Raw genomic sequence first — 15,818 nt, 5'->3', positions numbered from 1 at the left:
CTGGAGGAGGGACCAGGTATGTAAATGTATCGCATCAGGCCAGTTGTGATACAATAGGGAATAGTAGTGCTTGTGGCAAACTGGAGAAGGTACACTCATTTGCGTAGAACAATTAAGGCTTTTGGGCAGGCTGATTTTGGCTACTGAGCATTACCAGTTTGCAACTACTGAATTAAAGTGCATGAGAAGAAAATATATTTATATGTAACTGCTGAAGAGACGTGCAAATTAATTATACAGCTATGTCCTTGTGTAGTTTGCCTTCTGTGTCCATCTCCGATTTGATTAACAGAATGAGGAAACAGTGGATAGGGACATTCCATCTTGGAGGTTCAAAATTTTCATTCTCTCAGAAAACTATTCCATTAAACCATGGCAATGAATCTTCCAAGATTTAAGTTTTGTGGTATGTCTTCTAGACAGCATAATTTGTGATGCACTGTTAGTACTTATGGGGAAATAATTGAATAGGTTAAAAGCAATGTGTTTACACATGTGATTTTAGCTTTCATTATTAATGGAGTCTATTCTTTTTAATGTATGTGTCCAGAATTTATATGAGGGAGAATTATTCTGTGGGTCATCAGTAGTATACTTCCTAAAACTTAGAAGTTGTGGTTTAATGTTTAGGAAAGTCCTTCTAGCTAGAGGTTTGTGGGAGAAATGTGCACGCTTTTTTTCATACTCACTAAAATGCCATGATTATGCACATGGGTTTTGGAGACAGAAAACCCAAGTTCCCAGTTTAAATTCTGGTTCTAGCATTTATGGCTTGTACAACCTTGGGCAAACTACTTCACTTCTTTGATCTTGAGTTTCTTCATATATAAAATGAAGTTTTTATAAGGCTTCAATGAGGTGGTGCAGGTAAAATACCCAGATCAGTCCATGGTCCATCATAGGTGTTCAGTAAACGATTAGATATTGTTACTATTACAGTTACGATTAATATTATTAGAGACACAGGTGTTAAAGTCTCAAGGATGATATAAGCCTTAAAATATAGAACCCTGGGAAAAAACTGGAAAAAAAGAAAAGGTTTAAGATTTTTAGGCCAGAGAAGATAAGGCTGAAGAAAAAGTATATTGCTTTTTCTATTGGATCAAAGCATATGTTACTCAGTTCTATAGGTTAAAATAATTTGAAGTTGACATAGAAGAATATTTTTACAATTTTTAGGTGGGGAAAACATTGTTTAAAAAAAGTCAAAAGACAAGGAACAGACTAGGAGACAAAAATCACATACATATACCAAACAGAGAGTTACTGAATATAAATAATCTTTATGATCAATTAAAAAACACATGCAAATAGCATGTGTCCTCACATGGCAGAAAGAGAGAAGCAGAGCAAGCTCTCTGGTATCTCTTCTTATAAGGGCACTAATCCCATCATGAGGGTCCTGCCCTCATGACCTCAGCTAAACCTAATTATCTCCCAAAGGCCCCCTCCTTCAAATACAATCACACTAAGAGTTAGTGTGATGGTATCACACTATCAGATAAAAGCACAAACGTGTAGAGACAATTCACAGGTAAAAAAATATTTATTTTTACTGTGGTCAAGAAAATATAATTAAAACAAGTTACCCTATTGTCAAAAATCAAGAAAAGAAAGACCTTAAGGCAATTTCTAAAGACCCACTGATTAGGGATATTTAGAATGGCCTTTGAGAGAAGTTTTGGATAAAAGCTCTCCAGATTGTACAGTAAAAATCTTCCCCACTTCAGCCTTCGGTAGAAATAAAACAACAAAAAGCAAAATTTAAAAATAGAAAACTCTTATCCTCCTTATAGAAGAAAACCACAGCTATTTCTCTCATCCCCTCTCATACCCAAATCTGGATGCCGTCCAGTTTGGGAAAAGTGGAGTTCTGAGAAGGGAATGGATGATTTGAGGGCTAACCAGTCTTTTTATATTTTCTTAAATTTCCCGTGTTCATGCATAGTTACAGACTTGAGCTATTTATCTCCAGGGGGAATTAAGATTGCTATTGATTTTTTTTGAGTACCCCAAATTGAGGCCGTAAACGAACCTTTCCAAAGTACAGGGCTTCGATTTTCTTTAAGGAGCATTGCTAGAAAGATGGCAGGAAGAGTGTTCTTTGGTGGTGGCCTGCAGAACTCAGCTCTTGCAGAGACTGCATCCTGAGTGGGTGATGAGCAGGGGTGGAGCAATGCCTTTCTGAAATGCTGCTAGAGGTCGGTAAACCAACAATGCAAATGAATTGAATGTGATAGGTTTGCCAGGCAGGAATCTTGGGGCAAGTAGGGATGCACGATTAGGTGAAATGCCAAAGGAAAAGTGTGAGAGATCTGTTAGAGCATGTCTGTGAGGACTAAGTTCCTAGCAGGAGCCCAGTGATGTCAAGAAGGGCTCACAATGCTGGACTCTTGAAACTGTAGCTCTGAAAATGCTGGACTATAAAATTTTTTTTCAAGATTTAAATTTGGAATAAGAAATAATGAAAAACTAGGCTCTCTAATTAGAGAGGATGGTATTATAGGATAGATTATGGAGAAAAGGAAGAAAACTCAATCTTAATTTTCTTCTATTTCATCCTTTCCAGCAGAGCAAATAATCTTCAAATTGGGAAAGGGCAGGACAAGTAGTATAAATAATATGACCGGGCTTCCCTAGTGGTGCAGTGGTTGGGAGTCCGCCTGCCGATGCAGGGGACACGGGTTCGTGCCCCAGTCCGGGAAGATCCCACATGCTGCAAAGTGGCTGGGCCCGTGAGCCATGGCCACTGAGCCTGCACGTCCGGAGTCTGTGCTCCGCAACGGGAGAGGCCACAACAGTGAGAGGCCCGCATACCGCAAAAAAAAAAGAAAAGAAAAGAAATAATAATATGACCAACTAGTTAATTCCTGCTATGCACTGAATTATATCCCTCCAAGATCCATAGGTTGAAACCCGAACTCTTAGTGTAATGGTATTTGGAGGAGGGGCCTTTGGGGAATAATTAGGTTTAGATGAGGTCATGAGGGCAGGGCAGGGCCCTCATGATGGGATTAGTGCCCTTATAAGAAGAGATGCCAGAGAGCTTGCTCTGCTTCTATCTCTTTCTGCCATGTGAGGACACATGCTATTTGTAAGCTAGGAAGAGAGTGCTCACCAGAACCCAACCGTGCCGGCACCGTGATCTGGGGCTTCCAACCTCCAGAACTGGGAAAAAAATAAATTTCTGTTGTTTAAGCTACCCAGGCTGTGGTATTTTGTCATGGCAGTCTGAGATGATACAATTTCTAAGAGAGATGAGGAGGTAATAGAAGAAAATCTAGGCATTGTCAGTGCTCTGGGCTCAGACATAGGACTTCCCCAATACTAAAGGAATGTGAAGATTTGACACTGGAAATGGGGGCCAGGTTGGGGATGTTCTGCAGGCATTTATGGAGCTTAAGAGGAGCCTGAAGATGGATAGGTAGCCAGATTTTCAAAAATGATATAAAGAATTTTGAAAGATCAGAACAACCATATTGATGTTAATCAGGACAGCCTGTGATAATTTATAAAATAATTCACTAGTTGTTTTTATGAGGAAAGGAAGCAAGCTATCTATATGTCATACTAACTTAAACATACCTTCAAGAATAAGGTGATCTTATCTATAGATCATGGGACTGTTGTAGATATCATATTTTTATTTCTCCAGAGTATTCTTTTTTATAAATTTATTTATTTATTTTTGGCTATGTTGGGTTTTTGTTGCTGTGCGTGGGCTTTCTCTAGTTGAGGCAAGTGGGGGCTACTCTTCGTTGCGGTGCGTGGGCTTATCGTGGTGGCTTCTCTTGTTGTGGAGCACAGGCTCTAGGCGCGTGGGCTTCAGTAGTTGTAGCTCGCAGGCTCAGTAGTTGTGGCGCACGGGCTTAGTTGCTCTGCAGCATGTGGACCTGGACCAGGGCTCGAACCCATGTCCCCTGCATTGGCAGGCGGATTCTTAACCACTGCACCCCCAAGGAAGCCCTCCAGAGTATTTCTTAAAAGCTCTAGAGTTTTATAAAAACAAAGGTGGTGGCAGGGATTAGAATGTGGGCTGCAAGAGGGCAACATTAGGCAGATTTAGGTGGATTTGCAGTTGGGCGAGCAGCCATATGCAAGAAGTGCCAGTCCAAATGGATGTCCCTAGGACACCCCAAGGCTCTGACTTGGTTCCATTCTCTGCAGGTCACTGAAAACAATTGTCTAAGTGAAGACATTGCAAATGTGTTTGTCATATTTGCAGGTAATAACAACTTGAATATGTCAGTATGATATCCAGATTAAAAACAAACCTCCGGAGACGAACAAAAGGGCAAAAGCAAAAGGGAGAAATGTTACAGAGCTAAATGTAAGATTCAACATTTACATGTGAAAAATCACTTAAGCCAGTGTAGGAGATGAAGGTGTGACATTTGTCCACCCATAGAAAGGAATCTGAGGTCTGTTGACCATACATTTAACGTGAGCCAACTATGTAGATCCTCTGCTGAAAAAATTAACCCCACACAGCAAATACCCAAATCCTAATGCAAGTGCATCTGCATTAACAGAAAAGGAGGGTCCAACCCTCAGCAAGTGCTAGTCCGACTGCTTATCACTGGTAGAGCACTTCTTAAACGCGCTATTAGTGCTTCAAAGAAAGGCAACCAAGATGGTCAGTGCAGGTCTGGAAACCATGGGGCGTGAGAACCCTGGAGAAGAAAAGGAGTCAGGGTCATCATCTCTATCTGGGAACATTTGAAAGGGATGCTACGAAGAAAAAAAGGGGTTATTCTATTGTTGTATTAGGCAGAGATACATAAAATGGATAAACATTTTCTTGATTTCAAAACACTAGGGCTCTTCAGTATGTAATGGGCTTCATTATGGTGTAACTTCTTGTTTTAGAAGCGTTCAAAACAGGATTCATTTAACAAATCTTTAATGAGCACCTACTAAGTGTCCAGTGCTTTTCTGGGTGCTGAGGGTAGACCGAGGTGGTGGAGAGTAACAAAGGAGCGAGTTGTGAGCGACAGAGAGTAAAGCATTACATGGCAGTGGTATTTTCCCCCTTAGTCTTGGAACTGGAGCTTCAGCTCAAAGCTGAGGACCTGAAGAACTCAGTGCGACTCTGTGTTCAAGGTGCTGCTGGCCCCTGGAACAGCCCTCCTGCAGTGCTTCTGAGAGGCACCAAATAAGAATGAGCTTTTACCACTACACCCACTCTCACGAGCCAATGTAAGTAGGCTGGAAGTGGTAGGAGTCAGCATTTTGGCGATGCATATTCAGAGCTTGGCTATTCCCTTCCCTCCCTGTGACAGAGAGGTAGGAGGGCCTTTCCCTTCCTTGGAGCTAGGTGAGTAGGGCTTAGAGTGAACCGACCCTGGGGGTGTCTCCAGAATGGTGGAGTAGCATCTCATTCCCTGGTAGAATCTGTAGGTCTTTTTTGATGCTGTCTCTGGAGTAGAGCAGGAGAAGTTTTGGAGAGTATTCGTGGAGCCTAGCAGTGAGGCTGCATCCCTGACTTCTCTCTAAAGAGAGTAAGAAGTGAGTATTTTATCTGTACCCTTGAAGATGAAAGGACATGTGTCTAAAGGCAGAGCCCAGAGGTCCACTGGAAGAACCCAGGACAGGGAAGCGTGGTGTGGCTGGGGAGAGGGGGCAGTGTTTATGCCATGCTGGTTACTGGCAGCTGATAAGATGGGGAGCATGAAGCCTCCAGTAGTTAGGTTGGCTCCACTTGCAGTATTTGGGGAGTAGCTGAGTACAGGAACTGGACCAAGTCTTGGGGCTCTTAACTTGGGAAAAGGCAAAGGTACCGTGGCTGCTTTCCTGGAAAGGTAGGGGGAAGAGTGTTTCCCTCAGAAAACCCCACTTCTCATCTCAGCAGACTCATTAGAACCATCCTGAATCACAATAAGACAGAGAAAACCGGGCTTCCCTGGTGGCGCAGTGGTTGAGAGTCCGCCTGCCGATGCAGGAGACACGGGTTCGTGCCCCGGTCCGGGAGGATCCCACATGCCGCGGAGCAGCTGGGCCCGTGAGCCATGGCCACTGAGCCTGCGCGTCCGGAGCCTGTGCTCCGCAATGGGAGAGGCCACAACAGTGAGAGGCCCACGTACCAAAAAAAAAAAAAAAAAAAAGACAGAGAAAACCTTTACCACCAATGCATGTCCAGGCACATAAAAAATTCTCTTCAATGATAGTGGCGGAGGTTGTGTCTGTGTGTCTCTATGAGAACTCTTTGTACTTTCGGCTCAGTTTTGCTGTAGACCTAAAACTTCTCTGAAAATTAAAGTCTATTAAAAAAATGATAGCTTATCTGACAGGAGGCTCCCTCTCTCAGAGTTGTCGAGAATTGATATGATTTTAATTGCTGAATGAAAGCAGCTATAGCCATTTCTACTGAGAGCAAGCCTAGCTCCTCTATTTTTCAGAATTACAGAGATTTAGCTAAACAGAGATAATAGAGTTTGCTCCTGGTCAGCTATCTTGTGGACTGTCTTTGGACAGGATATTGACTGCCACTGAGCTGTATATGACTTGCAAGGGAAAAAAGAGGTAAATGTTGAAGGTACAGGAGACTCAGAGGAATGTTTACATGTATGCCCGCCGCAGCCCTGGGGAACATACCAAACGCCTAACACATGGTTGCTCATGTGAAAGAATGAACAGATGGACCAGTGAACTAAAGAGGACTCTTATTTTATTATTATTATTATTTTTGGCTTCACTGCACGGCATGTGGGACCTTAGCTCCCTGACCAGGGATCGAACCTGCATCCCCTGCATTGGAAGGTAGAGTCTTAACCGCTGGACCACCAGGGAAGTCCCTAAAGAGGAGGCAGCTCTTGATCCCTGAAGTAGCACATAGCGGAACTAAAAACTTACGCTCTGGCAGGGAGGATGGGGGAAAATGCCGTCATACTCCAAAAGTCAAACAAAATAGGAGAGAGAAAGAGAAAGAGACTAACTTCCTTCTCCTGGGTGTGGTGGGTGAGACTGAGGTTCTCTGAGAGCCCAGTGTCTGGGAGCAGAAGAGTGAGGGAATTGAAAGAAAGAAAAGAAGTGTGTAAACATAGTGGATTTCACTCCAGTCTCTCCCATAAGACCCTATGGTCTAGCCTGTGATGGGGGCGGGGAAGAGAGTAGCTTTGAATGAACTTTGAGATGAGTAGTATTTGAAAATGAAGAGGCTCAAGTCTTAAAGACCAAATTGAGACAGCTGTCAACCACAGGTGGCTGAGAAGCTATGGATTTTGGCCAAGATGCCATAAAGGACTCATTTCTTCTCGAGAAAGGGGGATTGACATGGCACTGTTAGGGACACTCTTTTGTATTTATATCCCAGTAAGTGGAGATTTCTCCAAAAATTGGTTACATAAAAAAAAAGTCATAGAGAGAAGTGGAGGAAATACAATTGAATGGGTACTAGAGCCAGATGGGAGGGGGCAATGGGATGGCAGGACTGAGATGCTTTTCTAGGTATGGGGCAGGGGGCATTGCCCTGAGGATGTAGGCTTTGAGCTGAAGAGTTTGTGAGAAGAGATAACAGGTGGTGAGCTTTGTAGGCAAAGGCAACAGGAGGCGCTAAGGCCCCAAGGTGGGAACAGGCTTGGACAAGGCAAGGAACAGAAAAAAGGACAGTTTGACTAGAAGTGGGGAAGACATGGCATGAGACAAGGTCATGGATTAGTTCCTGGGAGGCGTCGTGCCCACAGGATAAAGTTGGGTTTTATTCTCGGTGTGAAGTTAAGTCTTTGGAGGGTTGGATTCATTCAGGAGAGGGATGTGGTCTGATGTATGTGAGATGACGTGAGTGCTGTGTGGAGAATAGGGAGAATGAGGGCAGGAGTGGAAGCAGGGAGACAAATTCAACAGCAACTCTCTCTATTTTCTCAGTTGAAAGAGACAAAAAAGTATTAAATCTCCGTTGTTGGGGTCATCAGTAATGATGATTAGAAAAAAGATCAAGGAAACACTGGAAACTCCTGCTGGCCAATGCTGGATAGGTCACTTGCTTTCTCTTTTGGTTCCATAGCACTTGTAAAATAATTGCTATTAAAATATTAACAGCTGCCATGTACTGAGCGCTTACTCTGTGCCACGCCCTGTGCTAGGCATGTTAATTACTCTTACCTTATTTAATCCTCACAGGAATGTGCACCAGAGATGCTGTAGAAGAAATGGCAGCTGTTAATAACCAAATACAAGACTTGACAAGCTATCAGCTTAGTCAAGCAAACGTTTAGCCATGCAGTGATTTAAAACCAATTCCGTATTTGACTAAATTCCATCTTTGTAAACAACTACTTTATTTACAGACTTTCGTATCAAAAGGAACACTTGAAACATTCTTCTCTAGTTGCAGAGATATTTTGAAGTCACAGGCATTGTCAGGAATACATCTCAGAAAAATTACCAAATCATTTTCTAAAATGCCCTTCAGATGTTGTGGGTTTTAATAGGCTGACATGTTATGGTATAGAGAAAAAACACAGTGGGACCCACTCTTTATGGAGGGCCTTGCTTCAATGAGCAAACAAGATTCCGTGGAGCTGTGCAAACGTTGAATGAGGGATGACCACGGATTTAAATTGGAAATTTTTTGTCAGCCAAGGAGAGGTTTTTGGTCTGTCTCCATGAAATCAATTTTACAGGTTTTACTTGATGAAATGATCAAAGCCTTTTGCTTCTGAGCAAACATTCCTTCGAAATGTAAAATTAATAGTTTAAAACTTAAAGGAGAAATAATCATGGTTTTAGATTTCAGAAGATGACCAGTTATTGTGAATATTTGGAAAGAGAAATTTCTGATTTAAAAACACGTTTCCAGGCTTAGAAATTAACTTATCTTTTTTCTGTATAGGGAGAAAGTATTCTCAGTGTTTGTCCCCTTTGCACATGCTATGCCATTCTCCAAGCAGCATGAGGGTTGTTGGCACAAACTGATAATGAAGACTTAAAAATATGTTTTGCGGGCTTCCCTGGTGGCGCAGTGGTTGAGAGACCGCCTGCCAGCGCAGGGGACACGGGTCCGTGCCCTGGTCCGGGAAGATCCCACATGCCGCGGAATGGCTGGGCCCGTGAGCGATGGCCAGTGAGCCTGCGCATCCGGAGCCTGTGCTCCGCGACAGGAGAGGCCACAACAGTGAGAGGCCCGCGTACAGCAAAAAAAAAAAAAAAAAAAAAAAAAAAAAAAAAAAAATATATATATATATATATGTTTTGCCATAATAAACTATAAATAATTCATAAACATTTATTTTTTATTCTAAATAAAGAAAAAATTCACGATGAAAGCAGAGAAAGCCTGTTATGAAGAAAATAGTTTGGAAAACCAAAGTAAGGCTGAAACATAAAAGAAGTATTCCTTCTGAGTATTAGAAAAAAATATCCTTTAAGTGAAAGTGTACAACTACTCAAATGGTAGCACATGCAAAAATAAGGGCACAGGTGGGTTTCTAGAAATCAGTTAATGTTTTTATATCTAATACATTATGTTATTGCCATGAATTGAGTGCCTACCTCATGGCAGGCTTTTTGTAAGGCACTTAAAAACATGTTTTCATATTATAGATATTATTATTCCCATTTTATAGATGGGGAAACTGAGGCTTAGAGAAATTAAGTGGGAGAGTTAGGTTTTGAACTCAGGTCACTATACTACACTGCCTTTTAGGTGTTATAAAAAGCTGTAAAATTTAGGTGATTGGTGAAATAAAAATGTATAGAAAGGTGTAATATTCTTGCTATAAAATCAATGGGATTTTATTGACTAGTAAAAATGCCTCGGTTGCTAATGTCTTTTTTTCCTGGTTCACATGCTGCTTCCTAGAAGAAATGATCTTGGAAACTGATCTTGATCTATTCTTGCGTGCCTTTTTGCCAGTGACCAAATCCTTTGCTCTCCCCTGACCCCAGGACTCCCCTCCCCCCCAGCCTCTTCCTCTCTCTTTCCCATGCCAAAGGTGGGTGAGGGTGCTTTGGGTTGGGTAAAGAGTCATTATAGTAATTTTTTTTTCATTTTTGTATTTTATATTAGAAATTGTCATTTGCAGTAGAAACTGTATTCTATACTTTAAATATTTTTTTAACATCTCTTTTGGAATATAATTGCTTTACAGTGGTGTGTTAGTTTCTGCTTTATAACAAAGTGAATCAGCTATACTTTAAATATTTTTTAATGAATTAGAGTTTGGACTAATCCTCCAAACATCTAGAAGATCCTTATAGGTTACAGTGGAACTATACTTGAAGAACTACTCCTTCAAAGATTACTTAGAAATCAGGTATTTCCCATACAGTGATCTATGCACCCATAATAAAATTTCTGTTGGAAAAAGAAAAGAAAAAACATCAATGCAGAGTAGGATAATAAGTGGTATTATTCTAAGAAGATCCAAACACAGTTTTAACTATTAATTACTATCATGTTTGGACTGTGAGCCAGCTAGTTCCTAGACAGAAAAGTTAGAACTCATAAGTGCAATTTTAAGCTTGTTGCCAATTATTAATTGCCTAAAACATAGGACTTAGGTTTGGAGGACAAACTTTTATCAGATTGAACTCAGTTATAAGCTGGAATAGAAGGAAACAAACAAAACCTTCCAAAAGCAGGGGAGAGAAAAATGGTCCATATCTTTTCACTATATTTTGCAGTATTTGTTCTAATCTGAATCTAGTCTTGTACTTCCTACCTTAAAAAAAAATGGTGGGATTTATTCCATCAAGCTTAATAACTAGACATTATTAACTGTGGGGCTAAATTCGTCTATTTTCTAAAAATGTTTTTATGTGAATCGCCGACGTCCCTGTGTTAAAATACCATGACAGCCGCATCCGGTGGCAGGGTCTGGGGAAGGGGCGGCAGGCGCCACGTCGGGCGCGAAGGTGGCAAGAAGAAGGCCCTGAAGCAGCCCAAGAAGCAAGCCAAGGAGATGGACGAGGAAGATAAGGCATTCAAGCAGAAATAGAAGGAGGAGCAAAAGAAACTCGAGGAGCTAAAAGCTGAAGGCCGCAGGGAAAGGCCCCCTGGCCACAGGTGGAATTAAGAAATCTGGCAAACACTAAGCTGTTCCTTGTGCCTGAGGCAGTGATGATCCTTCGTTCCATTCCTGTTTAAACATCTGGGTTAAACATCTGGATTCCCTGCCATAACATCTGTTGCCACCTATAGCTAGAATGAAATGTTGTCTTGGAACCTATTGTACATTTAAGAATAAACTTTTGTAAAAAAAAAAAAAAAACCATGACAGGTAATAGATTTTCTAGAAATATTATAAGATAGATGTTGCCTTTTTCGAAACAAAGTCTACTTTGGGATATTTAATTTAGGTATAATTTCACAGAGTTACCACTTTGATTTATTGATTGAACTGTCCAAGCAACCGGATTGCTTCACTTGTTTCTTTTACACCACCTACAGCTATAGTGACTAGATTTGACTCATATGCAGTTGACCTGCTGGACGTTAGTATCACTTAGTTGTTACCTTTATTAGCAGAAAAGGAAAAATTACCAAAGAAAGAAAATAATTTAAGAGTTTAGGTTTGGCTTATTATATCTCTTAGAAGTTCATTTCTTTGAAGAAAAACATTTCCCTCTGCTGTAGCTCTCCAGCTTGAGGTCCTTAAAGAAGCAGTTGGTGAGTTATGGGAGCCCTGAGCCTGGTGCTGAGGGCAGGGTTTTGTTGAAACCTGGCCGTGGCACTCTAAGAGACTTCAGTCACTCAAAGAGACTTCAGTCTCTTTGTCTCTCTTGGTCTCTGTCTCTGTGTCTCTTCTTTAAATAATAACTGCTGTATTTACACTACTTGTGAATGTGAGTGTAAGTGGCTTTCTCCTGTAGCAGCCTTTGAAAAATGTGACGATATTATTCCTCCTAAGCATTTAGAACTAGAGTTGAAAGACAAGAAAGTGTTGGCAATTGTACATCACACAATTGCTTATCTCTTTTCAATAATGTACTGTTCAGCGCAGTGTACATTCCCTGAGGAAGCTCTGTGGAATTGCCCTTTCTTCCACTTAGAAAGAAAGCTTTAATTCCTTTCCTGTATCTACTCTGAATGGTAATTGGACACTGAGATTCTTATTTCATGATTTATCATGATGATTAGGGCAACAGAGAAATAATACAAATTTGGCCACTCTAACATAAAATAAAATGAAACATCCTCTGAATAATTATAGGGTGACAATAATGATTCTTCTCTCCCCCCCTCACTCCTCTCAACGTTCCTATCAGAGAACGAATGAGGCAATGCATTTGTATTAACAAACAAATGAATTGACATTTTTGAGACTGGCCAAGGAAATGTTATCACTCATATTTCCTGCAAGAAAAAGAAATTAATTCTCAGTATCCATAAATATTGCTACTGTTTTTATCACTGGGGTCCTGCTTATAAATGTTTTGTTCTCACTGTCCCTTGCCTGCCAGACTGCCCTTAAAGGAGTGAAGTAGTCAGAGAGATGACTCATCGGGGAGGTGATGGAGAGAGGGAGAACTGAGAGGCTCTCTGCTTTCCTTGAGGAGATATTTGCTCTATCTCTGGACTGGTCCAAGGTGAGGGAGACAGACAGCTGTGGGGCAGACAGCTGTGGATGTAAGGGTCACAGGGTGATGGGAGCAAACGTATTTCATCAGGAAGCATCTTCCATTCTTAACCCTTTCTGCTCAGGGCTGTACCCAGGCATATCCGCCACCCCACATCTATAGGACAAGGAGGCGTACGTATGATTTGGGCTTTGGGCTTGGCCATTACATAACACTAGCTCAGTCTTTCAAAAATGGAAACGGTCCTTAAAATATTCTTTTTATGGTCTGCATGATATTCCAAAAACGGGTGCAAGTGATTTTTACCACCCTCTGTATGTGGATAATTTTTGCTTCAGAATTTAAGATTCTGTATGTTGTATCTCTGCTTCAGAATTTAAGTAGAAACCTTCTCTTCATGTTATGCTTAATTAGGTTGGGATCTGTTCTGTAGGAACAGATTTTACTAGCTTAATGAAAATTCTTCAAATGCAGTGCAGTATAGGAATGGGCAAAAGAGAAAGGAGATAATATTTGCAGAGGGCTTATAGTCGTGTAGACCTTTGTGTGGACTGTTTGTTTTTAAAGGATCTCATTTAATATTCACAATGTAGGTGTTCAGGAAACCAAAGCTCAGATAGATTCGGTAACGTGCTTCAGGTAAAGCAGCATGTTCTAGAGATAGGATTGAAATCCTAAGGTTTTGGGCTTCAAAGCTGCATCATATTGGGCACACTTTACAGTAAAATTTGTGCTACAGTGAACAACATTGTAGAATGTGCCAGTATAATGATTCTTGATCAGGCTGGCCAGAGCTGACTTTACAATACCCTTCAAAGTGGGAGCGTCATGACAAATCAATGTATCTAATTAGGGAAAGGAAAGTGTTGGAAACCTATTTATGCTTTAATAACTAAAAAAGCACTGGTCTCTCGCCAAATTGACATACATTTTTGGAATCAGAGACTCTGAGATACTCCTTAAATGCTACTTATGATAAATAATGCCATTTAAATGTCCACCACCTGCTACAGCACATGGCTGAGTTCTCAGAACGTTTTCATCACTTCCTTAGATGGTCTTGATTAATGTACAATGATGTAGATTTTGTTTTTTTTTTTTTTTAGAAAATGTTATGGGGGGGCTTCCCTGGTGGCGCAGTGGTTGAGAGTCTGCCTGCTAATGCAGGGGATGCGGGTTCGAGCCCTGGTCTGGGAGGATCCCACATGCCGCGGAGCGACTGGGTCCGTCAGCCACAACTGCTGAGCCTGCGCGTCTGGAGCCTGTGCTCCGCAACGGGAGAGGCCGTGATAGTGAGAGGCCCGCGCACCACGATGAAGAGTGGCCCCCGCTTGCCGCAACTAGAGAAAGCCCTCGCACAGAAACGAAGACCCAACACAGCAAAAAAAAAAAAAATTAATTAATAAACTCCTACCCCCAACATTAAAAAAAAAAAAATGTTATGATGTGACAACTAGATGTCTTTTTTTTTGCGGTATGCGGGCCTCTCACTGATGCGGCCTCTCCCGTTGCGGAGCACAGGCTCCGGACGCGCAGGCTCAGCGGCCATGGCTCACGGGCCCAGCCACTCTGCGGCACGTGGGATCTTCCCGGACCGGGGCACGAACCCATGTCCCCTGCATCGGTAGGCGGACTCTCAACCACTGCGCCACCAGGGAAGCCCAGATGTCTTTAAATATACCAGTTTTCTGTATAAGCTAAACAGTTTCGAGGGGATAACTTTTACAGTTCCAAAGCATTCTCCTACATAAGGTAGTATTTATGTTATTGAAGAGCTTGATTATGCCATGTATTTGTGGCACTAACAATGTCTATGTTGTAAAATGGGACTGGGAATAGTTTTTGAGTCCTATTTCTGTCCGGGTCATCATCTCTACTTTGATCACCTTTAAGAAGATAACGCCCCTACTTTGATCACTTTTAACAAGATAACACCCTTTCCCACCCCACTACAACCCTGTGTCAATTAGGAATTATATTTGACTGCAGGTAACAGAAAGTGCTCTAACTTGGCTTAACCAAATAAGAGTTAGCTTTTCTCACATAACAAAAAGCCCATAGATAGAGAGTCTGGAATTGGTCCAGTGGTTCCAGGATACCCTCAAAATTCCAGCCACCCTTTATGTTCCAGTGTTCTGTCATCCTTAGTATGAAACTTACATTCTTACAATTGCTTCACGTTGCACGATGGCTGCTTCACTTCCAGACTCATGGTGTCATTCAAGGTAGGAAAAGGAAAACCAGGTGTCACTCAGGAAGGGCCTGTGTTGCTCTTGCAAAAGCAAAACTTTCCGGAAATCCCCAGCAGCATTCTGCTTCTGTCTTACTGCTCAGAGCTGTCATGAAGTCAACCGTCGCTGCAAGGCAGTCTGGAGAAATGAGCATTTTAGCTGGGCTCACTGTCACCCTAAAGAACTTAGGGTTCTATTAGTAAGGCAGAACTGGCGAGTAGTTTTTGGGTAAAACAGCTGTGTCCATGCTAACCCCAACACCAACGCCAGCCCTGAACTGTCCCAAGTGGCTTTGGGATTAGAGTAGAAAGTGCAGAGGAAAGAAGAAAAGGAGGCTTCTTCAAGGTCGCCAGTGGCCTCTTTATAGCTATGCACTGTGTGTTTTACTCTTCTCTTCCTTAGTGTTGGGGTATCTTTGCTCACTCTGTCTTTGGTGATCGCTTTCTCTCTCTCTCTTTTTCTAATTACTCATTTGCCAGGTAATGTCATTTCCTTAGAGTAATCATCCCTGACACTTCAGAAAGATTAGGCAGCTCCCTTTTATATATGCCCCCAGCACCTGGACCTGTTTTTTTTTCCTTCTTTTTGGAACACTTATCACAATTATACTTACTTATGGGAGCCGGGGTACAGATTTGTTATTTGTTCAATGTCTTGCTTTCTTTTCCACCAGCCTATAAACTCCCCCTAGACTATATTCTCCCTCCCTTCTGTGTCTAGCACAGTGCCTATGACAGAGTAGACCCTCAATAAATATTTGTTGAATGAATTAACAATGAATGAATAAGTTTCAAGGCTCTTCTCTCACCTGCTGTTCGTTCTTTTCTTTAGGCATCATTTTTTGTCCTCTTCTTCCATTCTAACTTTAAACATTCTCTAAGTACTCTCTTACATATTTATCCATTCATTTATATTTCTTTTTCTTTTCTGTCCATGTCTCTCTCTCTCTAGATTATTCTTCCTGTCTCTCAGATAGGTATTATCTTTACTCAAACTCTGTATGTCCACACCAATTCTCTTACTCAGGTATCTGTATCCCACTTCTAGTTGCCTGCTACTTTTTAACCG

The 15,818-nt window shown here is 41.6% G+C and overlaps 1 protein-coding gene and 1 pseudogene across 1 annotated transcript in view; both read left to right on the top strand.

The window, feature by feature from the left end:
• GRM8 (glutamate metabotropic receptor 8) overlaps positions 1–15,818 on the top strand; it is a 751,547-nt gene that overhangs the window by 201,210 nt on the left and 534,519 nt on the right. The gene's annotated exons all lie outside the window — the stretch shown is intronic.
• LOC136128494 (translation machinery-associated protein 7-like) lies at positions 10,791–11,034 on the top strand (annotated as a pseudogene).

This window comes from Phocoena phocoena, chromosome 9 (assembly GCF_963924675.1).
Source record: "Phocoena phocoena chromosome 9, mPhoPho1.1, whole genome shotgun sequence".
Taxonomy (NCBI): domain Eukaryota; kingdom Metazoa; phylum Chordata; class Mammalia; order Artiodactyla; family Phocoenidae; genus Phocoena; species Phocoena phocoena.
The sequence above is the reverse complement of the archived record's forward strand: the minus strand, read 5'-3'. Positions and strand labels throughout refer to the sequence as shown.